General features: G+C 46.2%; 1 protein-coding gene across 1 annotated transcript in view; it reads right to left on the bottom strand.

Annotated features, from left to right (window-relative positions):
- Positions 1 to 16038, bottom strand: part of WWP2 (WW domain containing E3 ubiquitin protein ligase 2) — a 178671-nt gene extending 162633 nt beyond the window's left edge. The window contains exon 1 of the mRNA XM_007993797.3: positions 15948 to 16038. The gene's annotated coding sequence lies outside the window, so the exon portion shown is untranslated. The remainder of the gene's footprint in view (positions 1 to 15947) is intronic.
- Positions 16039 to 19342: the final 3304 nt, after the last annotated feature.

The raw sequence follows: 19342 nt of genomic DNA, 5'->3' as shown, positions 1-19342 counted from the left end.
TGGCCGGGGCCAGGCGCAGTACCTCACGCCTGTAATCCCAGCACTTTGGGAGGCCGAGGTGGGTGGATCACCTGAGGTCAGAAGTTTGAGACCAGCCTGGCCAACATGGCAAAACCCCATCTCTACTAAAAATACAAAAAATTAGCCAGGCGTGGTGGCGGGCGCCTGTAAGGCCAGCTACTTGGGAGGCTGAGGCAGGAGAATTGCTTGAACCCAGGAGGTGGAGGTTGCAGTGAGCCAAGATTGCACCACTGCACTCCAACCTGGGTGACAGAATGAGACTCCTTCTCAAAAATATAAATAACCAGCCAGGTGTGATAGCTCACACCTGTAATTCTAGCACTTTGGGAGGCGGAGGCAGGCGGATCACTTGAGGGCAGGAGTTTGAGACCAGCCTGGCCAACATGGTGAGACCCCGTCTCTATGAAAAGCACAAAAATTAGCCAGGAGTGGTGGTGCAATTATATTTCCCAGCTACTCAGGAGGCTGAGGCAGGAGAATCGCTTGAACCCAGGAAGCGGATGTTGCAGTGAGCCGAGATCGTGCCACTATACTTCAGCCTGGGCGACAGAGTGAGACTCTGTCTCAAGAAAAATAACCATAACTATAGAAAGGAACAGATCCCATCCCCATCAAAGTACTTTCAACCTCTTAGCTTTTGCTTCCCATCTTAGACAAGGTTCCAAATGCATATTAGATCCAAATCCCCACTGTCCACTACAAGAAGCTTGGGAAACCTGAGGCCCGGACTTTATACTCTCTCTCAGCAACACATACAGATGACTCTGTACATGTACTCAAGTAATTTCTCCCCTGTTAATAGCCATGGAAAGCAATTGCACCCTAATCACTCCAAAACTGAGTGAGCATAAGCTTGGGGCAGGAAGAGGGAGAATGGGGGGCAATGTTGAAAATATAACTAAAGGTTACCAGATGAACAACGTATTTCATTACTGAAGAAACTAATGGACTTATTGGGAGGGGGACGGGAAAGTCAAAATGTTCCCCTTTACTAAGTCTGGTAGATCTACTGAAATTTCTCAAAAAAAAAATATATATATATATACACACACACATATATATTTATAGCATAAGTGTGTGTGTGTGTATATATGTGTGTATGTAAGTATGTGTGTGTATATATATATATACAAAGTATATATAAAGTCTGTGTGTGTGTGTATATATATATATATTTGAGACAGAGTGTCATCCCAAGCTGGAGTACAGTGGCACAATCATGGCTCACTTCAGCCTCAACCTCCTGGGCTCAAGCAATCCTCTCACCTCAGCCTCCTAAATGGCTGGGACTACAGGCACGAGCCACCAGACTCACCTAATTTTTAAAATTTTCTGTAGAGATGAAGGGGGTCCCTATGTTGTTCAGGCTGATCTGGAACTCTTGAGCTCAGGCGATCCTCCCACCTCAGCCTCCCAAAGTGATGGGATTACAAGCATGAGCCACCACATTTGGTCTCAAAAATATAAATAACATATTTATATATAATAGAAATACAACTAACATATTTCCTCTGAACTCATTCTCTACATAAATCTTGACAAGCACTTTAAAAATAAAATATAGGGCGGGCGCAGTGGCGCAAGCCTGTAATCCCAGCACTTTGGGAGGCCAAGACAGGCGGATCACGAGGTCAGGAGATCGAGACCATCCTGGCTAACACGGTGAAACCCCGTCTCTACTAAAAAATACAAAAACTAGCCGGGCGAGGTGGCGGGTGCCTTAGTCCCAGCTACTCGGGAGGCTGAGGCAGGAGAATGGCGTGAACCCGGGAGGCGGAGTTTGCAGTGAGCTGAGATCCCGCCACTGCACTCCAGCCCGGGCAAGAGAGCAAGACTCCATCTCAAAAAAAAAAAAAAAAAAATACATATCTATATCTATCTATCTATATATATATATAAACAAATAGGGTAGAAAATATAAAAGTTGTATACCAAAGTATAATAAATAAAAAGAAAAGATTTTTTTAAAAGAAAATATAGGCTAAGCGTGGTGGCTCACACCTGTAATCCCAGCACTTTGGGAGGCTGAGGTGGGTGGATTGCTTGAGGTCAGGAGTGGTGGCGGGTGCCTGTAATCCCACTTACTAAGGAGGCTGAGGCAGGAGAATTGCTTGAACCCAAGATGCGGAGATTGCAGTGAGCCAAGACCGCACCACTGCACTCCAACCTGGGTGACAGAGTAAGACTCCGTTTCAAAACAGAAAAGAAAATATAAAAGTATATCACACATTAAGGAAAGCATTATTTCACAAAAAGTTTTAGCAAATAAATGTACATGTATACATATAAAATATGTGCATATATACATATGTGTATATATATACAAACACATATGTATGTATCATATATGCACATATTTTATATGTAATAGATGAGAAGAATGCCTTGATGGGCTCATCAGTAGACAGGACATGGCTGATGGGGTTTAAGATACCTTACCCCAAAACATGACACCTTGGCATTTAAGAAAACAGGAAAAGCAGGAAGTCGCTCTCAGCTTCCTCTCACCCTTCTCCCCTAAAGCAGGTCATAAAGCCTATGAAAGATTTTCTGACCTTCCCCTGAAACAGGTCATATGACCCTCCTTCGAGAGATGCCCTCCTTATACCCCAAAGAAAGGAATATCCTTATCTCTGAAGACAAGAGGACACAGAAAAGAATCTGAACAAATAAGACTTGTTAGATTTCCCCCAGTGTATTACCAGTCAATCATACCCCTTTTGTCCAATCATATTTCTCCACGATTGTCCACTCTTCATCAAACCTAAATACACAACATCATCTGTTTCTCCAGGTCTTAATTTCCTTATAATGCCTCTCGTGTCATGTAAATTTATATTAAATAAATGTGCATGCTTTTCACTGTTTTTTGCATTTTTCTGTTTTGAGACAAAGTCTTGCTCTGTCACCCAGGCTGGAGTGCTGTGGCATGATCTCAGCTCACTGCAACCTCCACCTCCTGGATTCAAGTGATTCTCATGCCTCAGCCTCCTGAGTAGCTAGGGTTATAGGCACATGCCACCATACCCAGCTCATTTTGGTATTTTTAGTAGAGATAGGATTTTACCAAGTTGGCCAGGCTGGTCTTGAACTCCTGGGCTCAAGTGATCCTCCTGCCTTGGCCTCCCAAAGTGATGGGATTATAGGTGTAAGCCATGGCACCTGGCCAAAATAGAAATTGAAAAGGCATGAACAGGAAGGTCTCACTGCGAAGGTGACATCTGAGCAAAGATCTGAAGAAGCTGAAGGAAGAAACTGAGAGTATCTGCAGAACATTCAGGTAGATTAAAGGGTACGATGGCCAGCTGTGGTGGCTCACGCAGGTAATCCCAGCACCTTAGGAGGCCAACGGAGGTGGATCACTTGAGTCCAGGAGTTCAAGACCCGCCTGAACAACATGGCAAAATCTCGTCTCAACAAAAACCACAAAAATTAGCCATGGTGGCACATGCCTGTAGTCACAGTTACTCGGGAGGCTGAGGTGGGAGGATCGCTTGAGCCTGGGAGGTCGAGGCTGCAGTGAGCTATGATCACACCACTGCACTCCAGCATAGGTGACAGAGCAAGACCCTGTCTCAAAAAAAAAAAAGGTATGAGCAAATGCTGTTGAGATGACAGCATATCTGGGGAATATAAGGAAGGAAAGGGGCCAACGTTGGGGAGAAACATAAGATGGAGAGAATAACAATAAGATAACAGATGTAATTGAATGTGTAGAGTTAGGTTAAATTATCCTTTAATGAAGGATCAGATGCCTTGGAGCAGTGGTTCTCCATCCTTTCTAGACATCTGAATTATCTGGGGACCATTAAAAAAAAACGGCACTGACCACCAAACCCCACCCTCAGAGATTCCCATCTAATTGGTCTGGGTTGGGCCAGGGACAGGTGTGTTATTTAAAAATTCCCCAAGTGATCCTAATATGAAGCTGGGTTGAGGACCACTGGTTTAGTGTTAACGAATTTGTTGAAACCTCAACTAATGTGACTGCACTAAAAGGAGTAATTTAGACCTCAGCTAATTTGGCTGAACTAAAAAGATGCAAAAAATTTGCATAGAAAATTGTGCAAATGAAAAACTGGGGCAGCCGGGTATAGTGGCTCATGCCTGTAATCCCAGCACTTTAGGAGGCTATGGGCAGACTGCTTGAGCCCAGGAATTCGAGACCAGTCTAGGCAACATGGAGAAACCTCATTTCTACAAAAAATTAGTCAGACATGGTGGTGCGTGTCTGTAGTTCCAGCTACTCGGGAGGCTGAGGTGGGAAATCACTGGAATCCAGGAGGTTGAGGCTGCAGTGAGCTATAATCACTCCACTGCACTCCAGCCTGAACAGAGGAAGACCCTGTTTAAAAAAATAAATAAAAATTTAAAAAAATTTAAAAAGGAGGCCAGGCACGGTGGCTCATGCCTGTAATCCTAGCACTTTGGGAGGCCGAAGTGGGTGGATCACATGAGGTCAGGAGTTCGAGATCAGCCTGGCCAACACAGTGAAACCCAATCTTTACTAAAAATAAAAAAAAATTAGCTGGGCGTGGTAGTCGGCGCCTGTAATCCCAGCTACTCAGGAGGCTGAGGCAGGAGAATCACTTGAACCTGGGAGGCGAAGGTTGCAGTGAGCCAAGATTGCGCCACTGCACTCCAGCCTAAGCGACAGCATGAGACTCATCTCAAAAAAAAAAAAAAAAGGAGCAATGTGTATCAGTAGGAACAGAATACAATGAAGGAGCTGCCCCATCAGGAATCAGGACTGTTGCTAAGGAAACAAAGTAGTAGCAGCACTTGTGTCTTCCTAGAGGCCAGTTCTTCCCTTAGCCTTCCAGGAGCTCTCAATACACACAGCAGATTACACATACATTTATCTCTGTTCCCTTCTCAAACTTCACCAAAATGACAGGAAAGCAATACAAAAAGGTGAAAACCCACAGAAAGAGGGAAAAAAAAAACAACAGAAATAGCAGCAAAATTTTGGAAAATGGTTCCAGTGTGTCGGAACTGAAACTTAGCTACCCACGAGAGAGGTCAACAGGAGGAAAGCGGACTAGCAATGAAGAATTCCAGAAAGGGTCAATAATTGGTGGTGAGGCAGGAGGCAGGTCTCGGCTCAGCACCAGACTGAAGACTGGCTGAAACAGGGAAGAGGCACCAAAAGCACCTCCCCAAAAGACACACCCACCAGTGCCACGACAGTGTGCCAATGCCATGGTAATGCTCCAGAAGTTACCCCCACTTTTCTAGAAATATCTAATAGCCCACCCCTTAATTTGCATATAATTAAAACTGGGTATAAATACAACAGCAAAATTGTCCCTGAGCTGCTACTCAGGACACACTGCCTATGGAGTAGCCCTGCTCTGCAGGAGCAGTCACGGAGCTGTAACTCCGCTGCCTCAATAAAGCTGTTTTCTTCTACTACCAGCTTGTCCTTGAATTCTTTCCAGGGCAAAGTCAAGAACCTAGCCAGACTAACCCCCCAGTTTTGGCGCTCACCTGCCCTGCATCAGTGGTAACCAGGTACCTCTGAAAGAAAGGGTAAAAGTGAGGCTAAAAACAGGAGGACTGGCAAAAGCCTATCTTGGGAACGATTAGAGTCCCAGAGTCCCCTCCCCACCCAGTTCAACCAAGCAGTTGCCGCTTCCTAATCCCAAGCAGAGACTTTTAGTCCAGCACTTTGGGAGGCCAAGGCGGGCGGATTACCCGAGTTCAGGAGTTCGAGACCAGCCTGACCAATATGGTGAAACCCTGTGTTTACTAAAAACACAAAATTAGCCAGGCGTGGTGGTGCATGCCTGTAATCCCAGCTACTTGGGATAGGCCAAGGCAGGAGAATAGCTTGAACCCAGGAGACAGGTTGTGGTGAGCTAAGATCACATCATTGCACTCCAGCCTGGGCAACAAGAGCGAGACTCCGTCTCGGAAAAAAATAAATAAATAAAAAGACTTTTAGTTTCTCAATAGGCGAAACCAAACTCAAGACTTCAGGCACAGCTGACAATAGGGATAAGGCACCATACTGACCCAGGGAGACAGTGAAAGTCTACATTATAAACTGAAGAGGTCAATTTCCCCCGCCCAACTCACCTTCTGCACTCGCACTGGTCCTAGCACAGAGAGCAGATCAGCCCATGGGTACTTCACACCTAAATGTCAACAACCATTGAGGAACTCCTTGGCCACAAAGCCAGATACAAAAACAAACAAAAAGAAAAACCGAATTGTTTTTCAGCAATTGACAAGCTTACCCTGAAGTAAGGAAATGCAAGGAACCCAGAATGCCAAAACAATCTTGAAAAAGAACAAAGTTTGAAGACTAACACTTTCCAATTTCAAAACTTACTACAAAGCTACAGTCCTCCAGGCTCGGAGGCTCACGCCTGTAATCCCAGCACTTGAGGAGGCCCAGGCGGGTGGATCCCGAGGTCAGGATTTCCAGACCAGCCTGGCCAACATGGTGAAACCCCATCTCTACTAAAAATACAAAAATTAGTCAGGCATAGTGGCAGGCACCTGTAATCCCAGCTACTCAGGAGCTGAGGCAAGAGAATCGCTTGAACCCGGGAGGCAGAGGTTGCAGTGAGCTGAGATAGCACCACCGCCCTCCAGCCTGGGGGACAGAGCGAGATTTCATCTCAAAAAGAAAAATAATAGTAATTCTTAAAGAACTTTTGACAGGGCCAGGCGCAGTGGCTCACGCCTGTAATCCCAGCACTTTGGGAGGCCGAGGCAGGCGGATCATGATGAGGTCAGGAGATCGAGACCATCCTGGCTAACATGCTGAAACCCTGTCTCTACTAAAAAATAGAACAAAAATTAGCTGGGCATGGTGGTATGTGCCTGTAGTCCCAGCTACTCGGGAGGCTGAGGCATGAGAATGGCATGAACTCGGGAAATGGAGCTTGTAGTGAGCAGAGATGGCACCACTGCACTTCAACCTGTGCGACAGAGCAAGACTCTGTCTCAAAAAAAAAAAAAAAAAAAAGAACTTTTGACAGGAGAAAACAACCACACATCAGATTGAGCACGTCGCAGCTCCTGCAATATCTGAAGCACCTGATCACTTTTATTACCCTACTTCAGCAACGACCTTTAACACCTGTCAATCTTCTGGAGGCTAATAAACTGAACCACTCATTTGCCTTTGAGTGATCCTGAGCAAGTTACTTACTGAGAGGATGGAGAGGAAAAAGCAAACTCAGTTTCTTCCTGCTATACTCTCACAACACAGAATACTTTGATTTTTTCAAAAAATATTTAGAGATAGGATCTCACTATGCTGCCCGGGTTGATCTAAAACTCCTGGGCTCAAGAGATCCTCCTACCTCTGCCTCCCAAAGTGCTGGGATTACAAGGCACGAGCCACCACGCCCAGCCCCACAGCATACTTCTGACACCAGATGTGCGGAAGCCCCATACACCAAGCTAGCAATCAATTCTGCAGCTGGCAGACACCAGCTGGTGTCCTCCAATTCAGTTCCTACACTATCCACCTGGAAGTAGCATCAGATCCCACAAGTTTAGTCCCCCAAGACTGCCCCCAACTCGCAATGTCAATTGCAAGCTCCAGGTTGTTTTACCAGTGCCGCCGACCGACCGGCTATAAATCAAAGTTCTTAGGAAGCATAAATTTGCTAGAGTGGCTCATAGGACTCAAGGAAACACTTTATTTGTATTTACGGATTTATTATAAAGGATATTACGAAGGATACAAATGAAGAGATGCTAAGGCAAGGCATGTGAAAAGGGGTGCAGAGCCTCCAAGCCCTCCCTGGGGATGCCATCCTCCAAGAACCTCCAGGTGTTCAGCCATCCAGAAGCTCCCCAAACCCAGTCCTTCAGGGATTTTATGGAAGTTTCATTATGCAGGCATGATCAATTAAGTCACTGGCCACTGGAGATCAAGTCAACCTTCAGTTCCTCTCCCTGTCCCAGAGGCTGGGTGTAGGACTAAAAGTTCCAACACTCTAACCACAAGGCTGGCTTCCCTGGCCACCGGCCCCCTCATCCTGAGACTATCCAGGAGTCCCCAACCAAAGGTCAATTATTAGCACACAAAAAGACACTGGCCAGGTGCAGTGGCTCACACCTGTAATCCCAGCACTTTGGGAGGTCGAGGCGCGTGGATCACCTGAGCTCAGGAGTTCGAGACCAGCCTAGGCAACATGGCGGAATCCCATCTCTACTAAAAATACAAAAATTAGCTGGGTGTGGTGGCATGTGCCTGTAGCCCCAGCTACTCGGGAGGCTGAGACATGAGAATCGCTTCAACCCAGGAGGCAGAGGCTGCAGCGAGCCAAGATTACGCTACTGCACTCTAGCCTGGGTGACACATCAAGATTCTATCTCAAAAAAAAAAAAAAAAAAAAAAAGACACTGATCACTTGGGAGACTTCAAGGATTTTAGGAGTTATAGGTCAGGAAAGGGGAGGAAGACTAAATATATACTTCACAAAATCATACCTACCCTCTCTAAATCTCAGTTTTCTCATCTGTGAAATGAACCCAATAATAATAGTACTTACTTTCTAAGATTATTGTACTGACTACACGAGTTCAGGTAAAGCAGAGGACACAGAGTAAGAGCTCTTCAAATATCAACTCCAAACGAAACCCCTTCTCGGTCCTGAAATTCTAGGCTCTGGCATTATAAGCACCTCAATTCCTAAAATTCTTCACCCAGCTTTGAGTCAAGAAACCAATGAACATTGATCTTGAGATGAAAAGACCTGTGTAGAAGGAGCCAGGGAAAAGCAGAAATTACTCACTAGTATCAAGATTTTATTTCTTGTTTAAAAAAAATTTTTTTCAATATAATCCATGGGTTCACAAAGATTTTATTTCTAATTAACCAGCTCTTGTAGAAACAGGCAGAGCTTCTTTCTTTTTTTTTTTTTTTTTTTTTTTGAGATGGAGTCCCGCTCTGTCACCCAGGCTGGAGTGCAGTGGTGTGATCTCGGCTCACTGCAAACCTCCACCTCCTGGGTTCAAGAGATTCTCTTGCCTTATCCTTCCAAGTAGCAGGATTACAGGTGCCCGCCACCACACCCGGCTAGTTTTTAGTATTTTTAGTAGAGATAGGTTTCACCACATTAGCCAGGATGGTCTCGATCTCCTGCCCTCATGATCCACCCGCCTCGGCCTCCCAAAGTGCTGGGATTACAGGTGTGAGCCACTGTGCCCGGCCTGTACCCATTTCTTGAAAGATACACAAGGAAAAGCTCTGTCCAAAAGATTTTCATTTTCTTCACAGGCTCATGCTACTCCAACACTAATGCTTCTTTCTTGGCCTCCTTCCTCTGCCCAGCATTGAGTTACTACCTTCCATTCTCCAAAGGCCCATATTGAAAAACAATCAAACAGAATCAACTTTGCCAAATGACAGCCTTACAAAGACTAAGCATGGAAAAAGAGAAAACGGGAGGGAGCAGGGAGGTACACTATTGGAAGCCCCGTGGAATTATAAGCTAAGAATAAAAGAGGCCGAGTGGAAAGCAGATCTGAAGACAAAACAAGAAGCAAAAGGCATGGGTGACTTGAGGAAGAGGATGGGCCCTAGGTCAGGACTGCTATGTCTTGGTACTTGTTATTTTTTATTTATTTAATTATTTTTGCAATGGGGTGACTTGAGGAAGAGGACGGCCCCTAGGTCAGAACTGCCATGTCTTGGTACTTGTTATTTTTTTATTTATTTAATTATTTTTGAGATGGAGTTTCACTCTCGTTGCCCAGGCTGGAGGGCAGTGATGCAATCTCGGCTCACTGCAACCTCTGCCTCCTGGGTTCAAGCGACTCTCCTGCCTCAGGCTCCCAAGTAACTGGGATTACAGCTGTCTGCCACCACACCTGGCTAATTTTTTGTATTTTTAGTAGAAACAGGGTTTCATCATGTTGACCAGGCTAGTCTCAAACTCCTGACTTCAGGTGATCCACCCACCTCGGCCTCCCAAAGTACTGGGACTATAGGCGTGAGCCACCATGCCTGGCTGGTATTTTCCTAATAGTTATTATTAGTAGTAATGATTTAAATCACTGACTATTTGCTATAAACTGCGGTGGGGTGAAAAACAGGGAACTGCAACCTCCTAAAAAGATTTTGGTTAGAATCTAACCTGTCACATCATCCAGGGGGAAACATCTTCCCTTTTGTTCCCATCTCTCAGAAATTCCAGAGCCCTAGCCAGGTATGGTGGCTCACACCAGTAAACCCAAACACTTTGGGAGGCTGAGGCAGGAGGATCACTTGAGCCTAGGAGGTCAAGACCAGTCTGAGAAACATAGTGGGACCCCATCTCTACAAAAATTTTAAAAATTAGCTAGGCGTGGTGGCACATACCTACAAGTCTCAGCTACTTGGAAGGCTAAGATAGGAGGATCACTTGAGCTCAAAAGGTTGAGGCTGCAGTGGACCATGATCATGCCACTGTACTTCAGCCTGGGTGACAGAATGAGACCTTGTCTCAAAAACAAAACAAAACAAAACAAAACAAACAAAAAAAAGAAATTTCAGGGTCCATAATGTGGAGTCCTAATAAGATAAGTAAATAGCAAAGAGGAAGGGGCCCCAGGTGGGGGAAAACCATGGACAGTTGTTCTGAGAAATGATTAATCACAAACAGCCCTCAGACACATCGATCCCCACATAGTCCCCTCCAGCACGACCCTGTAAAACTTCCCTCCATCCCCTGCCTCTTTGCAGACAGTCCCTTCTCTGCTGTGCTGCCCATTGCTTTCTTGCAACGTGTTTTCATACTTTAATAAATCTGCCTTTCTTTACCTGATAAATTCCCTTTCTGCCTGTGACACATAATAGTCCTAAGGGACTCAAAGTCACTCAAAAGCAACTCAATGATTTGATCCCAATGGAAGTTTATGTTCATATAGCCATTCCACCCATCTTACTAATGATAAGTGGTAGAAGGACCAGATCTGGACTCTGAAGACCAAGATTCAAATGGCTATCTCTTTCCTTTCTTAGCTACCTGACCTCGTGAGGGTCACTTCACCTCAACAAGGTTAAATGTATAAAATGGTGGGATGCCTGACAACATGCATTCAATACATGTTTGAAAAAACCAGTACATATTTTAAACATAAAAAGCCCATTATCCATCCATCCTGGAGGCCTCTAAACTGGATGCCAACCCAGGAAGCCAGACTAATTACAGAAATTGGCACTCAAATTGATTTCAGGGGTGCTACAAAGATGCACAGTTGGAAGAGTAGCCTCCTTGAGAAAAAAGAAACCCATTAGCTTGTGGTTTTCAAAAAGATTAAAAAAAAAACAAAAACACTATTCCAGCACTTTGGGAGGCCGAGGCAGGCAGATCACTTGAGGTCAGGATTTTGAGGCTAGCCTGGCCAACCTGGTGAAACCCCATCTCTACTAAATACAAAAATTAGTTAGACATAGTGGTGGATGCCTGTGATCCCAGCTACTCGGGAGGCTGAGGCAAGAGAGTCACTTGAACCTGGGAGGCGAAAGTTGCAGTGAGCCAAGATCGTACCACTGCACTCCAACCTGGGCAACAGAACAAGACTCCAAAAATAATAAAATAAAATAAATAGAGGATCTCTAGAAAAGCCTCTCTCTGAAGGTGATGGCTGAGTAAAGATCTGAGGAGGTGAGGGAAAGAAGGGGACATGTGGCTGAATGGGGGCAAAGGGGTCCAGGCAGAGTTCAAAAGCCCCAAAGAAGGAGCACCCCTGGCAGGTTTTGGGACCCGTCAGGAGGCCAGTGTGGCTGGAGGGGATTGAGTGAGCAGGAGTGGAGAGAGGAGGTCGGGGTGGTGGTGGGTGTGGGAGGAGAGATTAGGTCATGGAAGGCTTGCAGGCCATTGTAGGGTATTGGTTTTCACTCCAGTTAAGCTGGGACAATTGGAGGGTTTGAGTTGGGCAGTGGAGTGGACAGGATCTACCCTGCCTTTTAACAGACTTGCCCTGGGTCCTGTGTGGAGAAAGTGAAGGCCAGCCAGGATGGAAGAGGGAGACAAGTTAGGAGGCTGTTGCCATCATCCGGGGGAAAGAGGCATCCAGGGTGTACTCTGAAGTACAGCCAGTAGGCTTTGTGGACAAGCTGAGTTCGATGTGGGGTGTGAGAGGAAGAGATGAGTCAAGGGTGACTCCAAGGTCTTTGGCTTGAACAACTGGAGGAATGCAGTTGTCATTCACTGAGATGGGGAAGGCTAGATGAGGGGCAGGGTTGGAGCTCAATTTTGTTGATGTTGATTATAAAATGCCTGATAGGAATCCACGTGAAGATATTGTGGGCAATTGGATCTAGAAGTCTGGAGACAGGCCCAGGCTAGACATACACATATGGAAGCTGTTAGCAAGTGGATAGTATTTAGAGTTAAGAGACTGAGCCAGGTGCAATGGTTCACGCCTGTAATCTCAGCACTTTGGGAGGCCAAGGCAGGAGGATGGCTTGAGGCCAAGTGTTGAAGACCAGCCTGGGCAACAGTGAGACCCCCTCCCCTCCACTCCCCATCTCTACAAAAGCAAGACGGAGTCTCACTTTGTCACCCAGCCTGGAGTGCAGTGGCACGATCTTGGTTCACTGCAACCTCCACCTCCCGAGTTCAAGCAATTCTCGTGCCTCAGCCTCCCGAGTAGCTGGAATTACAGGCATGTGCCATCAAGCCCAGCTAATTTTTGTATTTTGGGTAGGGATGGGGTTTCACCATGTTGTTGAGGCTGGTCTTGAAATCCTGACCTCAAGTGATCCGCCCGCCTCAGCCTCCAAAAGTGCTGGGATGACAGACATGAGCCACCGCACCTGGCCAGGATTCTCATTTAAACTGCAACCTACATCCCTCTTCCCTGCTTTATTACAACGTAATACATATTCTACTTAGTTATCAATGTGGCCTTCTCTAATCAAATTGAAGATCCGCAAGGGTGGGGATCCTTGCCTTTCTTGTACTGCTATATTCCTGGCATTCAGAACAGGTTTGTCCAATAGAAATAAGATGGGAGCCACAAGTGCAAGCCACATTTATAATTTTTTATTTTTCTAGGAAACACATTTTAAAAAGAAAAAAGTGCTGGTGTCAAGTCAAGGTTAAGTGGGGGAAAAAAAGACAAAAACGTGAAACTTTTTTTTCTTTTTCTTTTTTTGAGACAGGGTCTCACTCTGTCACCTAGGCTAGAGTACAGTGAGTGGCACGATCACAACTCACTGCAGCCTCCACCTCCCCAGGCTTGGGTGATCCTCCCACCTCAGCCTCCTGAGTAGCCAGGCGGGCGCCACTGCACCTGGCTAATTTTTGTATTTTTTGTAGAGACGGCGTTTCGCCATGTTGCCCAGGCTGGTCCCAAGTTCCTGGGCTCAAGAAATCCATCCACCTTGGCCTCCTGAAGTGCTGGAATTATAGGCATGAGCCACCATGTCCAACCAACTATTTATAATTATGTTGCATTTAACCCAATAAATCCAAAATGTTACCATACATGTTTACACATATTATATGATCATTTACTACAACATAAAAGGTATCAGTGAGACATTTTACTTTTTCTTCATGCTAAGTCTTCAAAATCCAGAATGTATTTTATGCTCACAGCATAGCTGCAGTGCTCAACAGCCCCATGTGGCTAGTGTACACCATACTGAACTGTACAACAACGCTTAGCAAAGACAGAGGGGGTACTTATAAATATTCACTGAAAGAAAGAATGTTTTCCCAGGAAGAGGAAGCTATGGTAGTGTACAGCATTTTCTAAACTTCATTTACTCACATTCTACATTCACAACTTTTTCTGTGTGATCTTTTTCCTTAAAATGTCACACTTTTTATTCCTGAAAAATTATGTAAAACTTTCAGTTGGGCATGGTGGCTTACGTCTGTAATTGCAACACTTTGAGAGGCCGAGGTGGGAGGATTGCTTGAGCCCAGGAGTTTGAAAACAGCCTGGGCAACATAGCAAAACCCTTGTCTCTACAAAAATTAGCCAGGCGAGGTGGCACCCACCTGTTGTCCCAGCTGTTTGGGAGGCTGACATGGGAGGATCACCCGAGCCCAGGCAGGTCAAGGTTACAGTGAGCAGTGATCATGCCACTGCACTCCAGCCTGGGCAACAGAGTGAGACCCTGTCCCAAAATAAAATAAAAATAAATTTTTCTATTGTGTCAATAAATGAAAAAGAATGGGTCTAAGGATTAAGGGCCTGGGCTTGAGTGCCTACTCATTTACTAGCTCTGGGATCTAAAGTAAAGACTTCACTAAGCCTCAGTCTCTTCATCTGTGATACAGGGACAATACTGACCACCCCAATTTCACAGGGAAGGTTAAGTGAGATGTTGGTATATGCTCTTTGCAAATGCGAAAGTAATCATGAAGTGAAAGAGACTGAGAAGCCAATCCAAGTCTTTCTCTCGAGCCTATTTTCATATGGACCAGTAACACAGATAATCACAAGCTTGTCTGACAAGAGAAAGAGTAGAAGACTTGGGTTCAAACCCCTTATCACCACTTATGGCAGTGTGACTTTTAGAAATGCATTTATTCACCAGATATTTATCAAGTGCCCACAACATACCAGGCACTAGGCTAGGAGCCAAAGAAAATATGAAACCTGCCCTTGAAGGATATGCAATCTAGCAGGAAGAAAAGAGGCCAGCAAACAAGAAAGAGCAATAAATTGTTTTAAAATATCAAATCGTCTCTCTTAAGTCTGTTTGTTCCTTGTGAAATGAGAATAACACCTTTCCAACCTCACTCATAGAAGCTGCTACAAAAACTAATTTTTAAAGGTTTGTCAAATAACTCCAAAAACTTGAACTCATAATACATTAGGAAAGTACTTTTTCCTACTTGTAACCCAAAACGACGCTGGCGGCTGTGAATGTCCAGTTTGAACATTCGTTCCAGTTACACTGCACTCATGAAACTCCCTTCGCTTCTGCAAATTTTAGTAAACATGAGAAACAGGAGGAAGAACAGGCTTTAACACAAGTATTCAATCTCAAAATCATGATCCAGGTCACAGTTCTAAGGAACATAACACAGACCTCTCAGTCACCCTACCTAGTTACAGTTCATCAAGATAAGCAGTCACACGCTAAGGGAAACTGAATAATTTAAACGGAAGAAAGAGGAAAAGTCATAAAGCAGTCTAGGTAGACACTCCTCTGTCCAAGATTTCAGCAGTCACTATGTTGCTGAGGTAACGCTGGGCTAGGTCAACAGTGTAAGCTAAAAGCTATGTTATGGGCAGAGCAAAGTGCGCACACTTCTTTTTTTAATTTATTTTCTTTTTCTGTTTTTTAAAGCCTCGATGATGGCCTGTTCAGGGAAAATCTCAAAGAAAAATGAGCCGAAGGGCTAGGTTCCCAAGAAGTGGAAACCCTACCCACGCAGGACTAAGTGGGCGCGAGGAAAGCAAGCGACCAAGATTCTGTGATCCCTCCTGAAGTTTAAAAACTGAATGGGACCGTCATCAAAGTCTCGGCAACAATCATTTCCAAAGAGTAAGGAAGGGAGAGACTCTCAGAGGGGGTCCAGGCAGCATCTTCTTCCCTCTGGCTCCACACCATAAACCCATTCTCAGGTACCCACTTCCAGCTCAGTTCCAAGTCGCCCCTTCCCCTGGTCCCGATCCCTCCACAAAGATCGCTCCTCTCCATGCCTGGGCACCTAAGCTCCTCTCCCCTTCCGGGAGGACTCGCTCCAGCTGCACCCTTGGCTGCCCGGGCGCCCATCTGGAAGCAGCCCCCGCGCGGGCCGCGGCGCGCCCACCCCGCTCGGGCGGGAGCCGGGACACCCCTCCTCGGAGGCCGGAACCGCCGCGCCAGGCCCCTCCCACAGGAAGCCGCCGCCCCCCGGCGCCCGGGCCGCGCCGCCCCCGGCCCACCCCGCGCCGCCCGCCGCCCCCGGCCCGCCCCGCGCAGGCAGTCAGCCCGCCGCGCCCCCCGCGCCGGCGCTAGCTACCTGCCGTGGCCACAGAAGCGGCGCCCAACTCCTCTCCTACTTCCGCCTTCCACCGCCCGCACTCGGGCCGGGTCACGTGACCGCGCGCGGTCACCTGACCCGGAAGAGGCTGGCCAGGCTCGCAGGTGCGGGCAACCTAGGCCTGGCCTGGGCACTTCTGGCCTCGAGGAGGCATTTTTAGCGTCTTTGCATTTGAAAGTGGAAGGGCTTTCTCACTTTTAAAGGGCTCACCGGATGGTCCCGGGCAATCAAATAAATTGAGGACTCACTGAGTGCCATTTACTCTGCCCATCAACCTTATGGAGGCAGGGACAGGTACTGGCCCCATTTTACAGGTGAAACGAGACCTTCAGTCTATTAAGTCAACAAACACTTAATTGAGCTCTTTAGTAGGGTTGCCAGATAAAGTACAGGACACTCACTTAAATTTGAATTTCAGATAAACAGCAGTGTAATATGTATGTCACAATTACAGAATGGGATATATTTATACTAAAACAGTATTTGTTGATTATCTGAAGATCAAATTGAATTGAATATCTGTATTTCTATTTCCTGGCAACCTTATGCCTATTATGTGCAGACACTGCTCTAAGATCCAGGACCACAAACATCTCAGCCTTGTGACGTAAAAGTACAAAAGCTTAAAAACTCCTGCTTGGGGCCGGGCGCGGTGGCTCAAGCCTGTAATCTCAGCATTTTGGGAGGCCGAGACGGGCGGATCACAAGGTCAGGAGATCGAGACCAGCCTGACTAACACGGTGAAACCCCGTCTCTACTAAAAAAATACAAAAAACTAGCCGGGCGAGGTGGTGGGCGCCTGTAGTCCCAGCTACTCGGGAGGCTGAGGCAGGAGAATGGCGTAGACCCGGGAGGCGGAGCTTGCAGTGAGCTGAGATCCGGCCACTGTACTCCAGCCTGGGTGACAGAGCAAGACTCCGTCTCAAAAAAAAACAAAAAAAACAAAAAAACAAAAAAAACTCCTGCTTGGATCCATAAAACCCCCCTCCACACTAATCCAATCTCATTCCCTGAATCTACAGGGCGCAGACAACTTAACAAATTACAATCCAGGTAAGTAGGTAGGTAGGTAGGTAGGTAGGTAGGTAGATGGATGATAGGCATTTTTTTTTTTTTTTTTTTTTTTTTGAGATGGAGTCTCACTCTTTAGCCAAGGCTGGAGTGCAGTGGTGCTATCTCAGCTGACTGCAACCTCCGCCTTCCCGGTTCATGGGATTCTCCTGCCTCATCCTCCCCAGTAGCTGGGATTACAGGCATGTACCACCATGCCTGGATAACTTTTGCATTTTTCATAGAGACAGGGTTTCCCCATGTTGACCAGTCTGGTCTCAAACTCCTGACTTCAAATGATCCGCCCGCCTTGGCCTCCCAAAGTGCTGGGATTACAGGCATAAACCACCACGCCTGGCAGAGAAATTTTTTTTTAAGAGATGGGTCTGGATAGGTTGCTTCAGCTGGGCTCGAACTCCCAGCTTCAAGCAATCTTCTTGCTTCAGCCTCCCAAGTTGCTGAGACTACAGGTGAATGCCGCTGTGCCTGCCCAATAACTATTTATTTATTTATTTGAGACGGAGTTTCACTCTTGTAGCCCAGGCAGGAGTGCAGTGGCTTGATCTCAGCTCACTGCAACCTCTGCCTCCCAGGTTCAAGCAATTCTCCTGCCTCAGCCTCCCCAGTAGCTGGGATTACAGGCACCCACCACCACGCCTGGCTAATTTTTGTATTTTTAGTAGAGATGGAGTTTCACCATGTTGGCCAGGTTGGTCTCAAACTCCTGACCTCAGGTGATCCACCCACCTTGGCCTCCCAAAGTGCTCAGATTACAGGTGTGAGCCAATGCACCCAGCCTCCAAGAACATTTTAAATCGACATTCTTGACTGATGTTCTGGACAAGTTGAATGAAGGCTCAGTTCAATCACCATTGATTAAAATTAATACTAATGACATAATTAGCCTCAAAGACTTGTACTAATTATTCTGTTATTTTTGGGTCTTCGAATTTGGATGGATTCTATAATGCATATAAATTAAATTGACTGGTGGGACATGGAGGCTCACGCCTGTAATCCCAGCACTTTGGGAGGCAGAGGCAGGTGGATTACCTGAGGTCAGGAGTTCGAAACCCACCTGGCCAACCTGGTGAAACTCCATCTCTACGAAAACCACAAAAAAAAAAAAAAAAAAAATTCGCTGGCCATGGTGGCCGGTGTGGGTAATCCCAGGTACTCCGGAACCTGAGGCAGGAGAATCGCTTAAACCCGGGAGGCAGAGGTTGCAGTGAGCCGAGATTGCACCATTGCACTCCAGCCTGGGCGACAGTAAATAAATAAATAAATAGGTTGGACACTTACTCTCTACTTTTTCTAGTACCACTCCAAATCCAAGAGATTAACTTTCAAGAAGATACAGTTCTGTCTTTGTACATTAAACCGTGTATTAGTCTCATTTATAAAACTACTATCACTACGGTGGCTCAAACCTGTAATCCGAGCACTTTGGGAGGCCGAGACAGGCGGATCACGAGGTCAGGAGATCGAGACCATCCTGGCTAACACGGTAAAACCCCGTCTCTACTAAAAAATACAAAAACCTAGCCGGGCGAGGTGGCGGGCGCTTGTAGTCCCAGCTACTTGGGAGGCTGAGGCAGGAGAATGGCGTGAACCTGGGAGGCAGAGCTTGCAGTGAGCTGAGATCTGGCCACTGCACTCCAGCCTGGGCGACAGAGCTAGACTCCGTCTCAAAAAAAAAAAAAAAAAAAAAACTACTATAACTAAAACTTCTCTAGTTCCATTGATGGCAGTTTTACTAATTCTGTTCTAGACAAATTAGAGACTATTTCCTTGACCTACTAGCATTTGTTGGTTTTGGTTTGTTTTCTTCTTTCATATTTCATCTTTTATCTTGGTTGCTTTTTTTAAACAACCCTGCAGAAAAGACTTAGTAGCATCTGAGTAAGTGTTCACCAAAGGGGAGAAGGGACAGGCAAAGAGCACGCACTGTGCATTAAGAGTAAAAGCTAGCAGGGCGTAGTGGCTGGCACCTGTAATCCCAGCACTTTGAGAGGCCAAGGCGGGCGGATCAGACTGTCAGGGGCTCGAGATCAGACTGGGCAACATGGTGAAATCCCATCTCTACAAAAAAGACAAATATTAACCGGGCATGGTGGCGCACGCCTGTAGTTCCAGCTCAGGGGGAACCTGAGGCTTGAGAATCGCATGAACCTGGGAGGCGGAGGTTGCAGTGAGCCAAGATTGCACACTGGACTCCAGCCTGGATGACAGAGTGAGACTGTTCCAAAAAAAAAAATTGATATGATAAACTAGAAAATGAGAAGTAGCCTCCAGCCATACTCTGTTAGGGCAGGTAACACAGG

This window comes from Chlorocebus sabaeus, chromosome 5 (assembly GCF_047675955.1).
Source record: "Chlorocebus sabaeus isolate Y175 chromosome 5, mChlSab1.0.hap1, whole genome shotgun sequence".
Lineage (NCBI taxonomy): Eukaryota > Metazoa > Chordata > Mammalia > Primates > Cercopithecidae > Chlorocebus > Chlorocebus sabaeus.
This window is presented reverse-complemented; position numbering and strand designations above follow the sequence as displayed.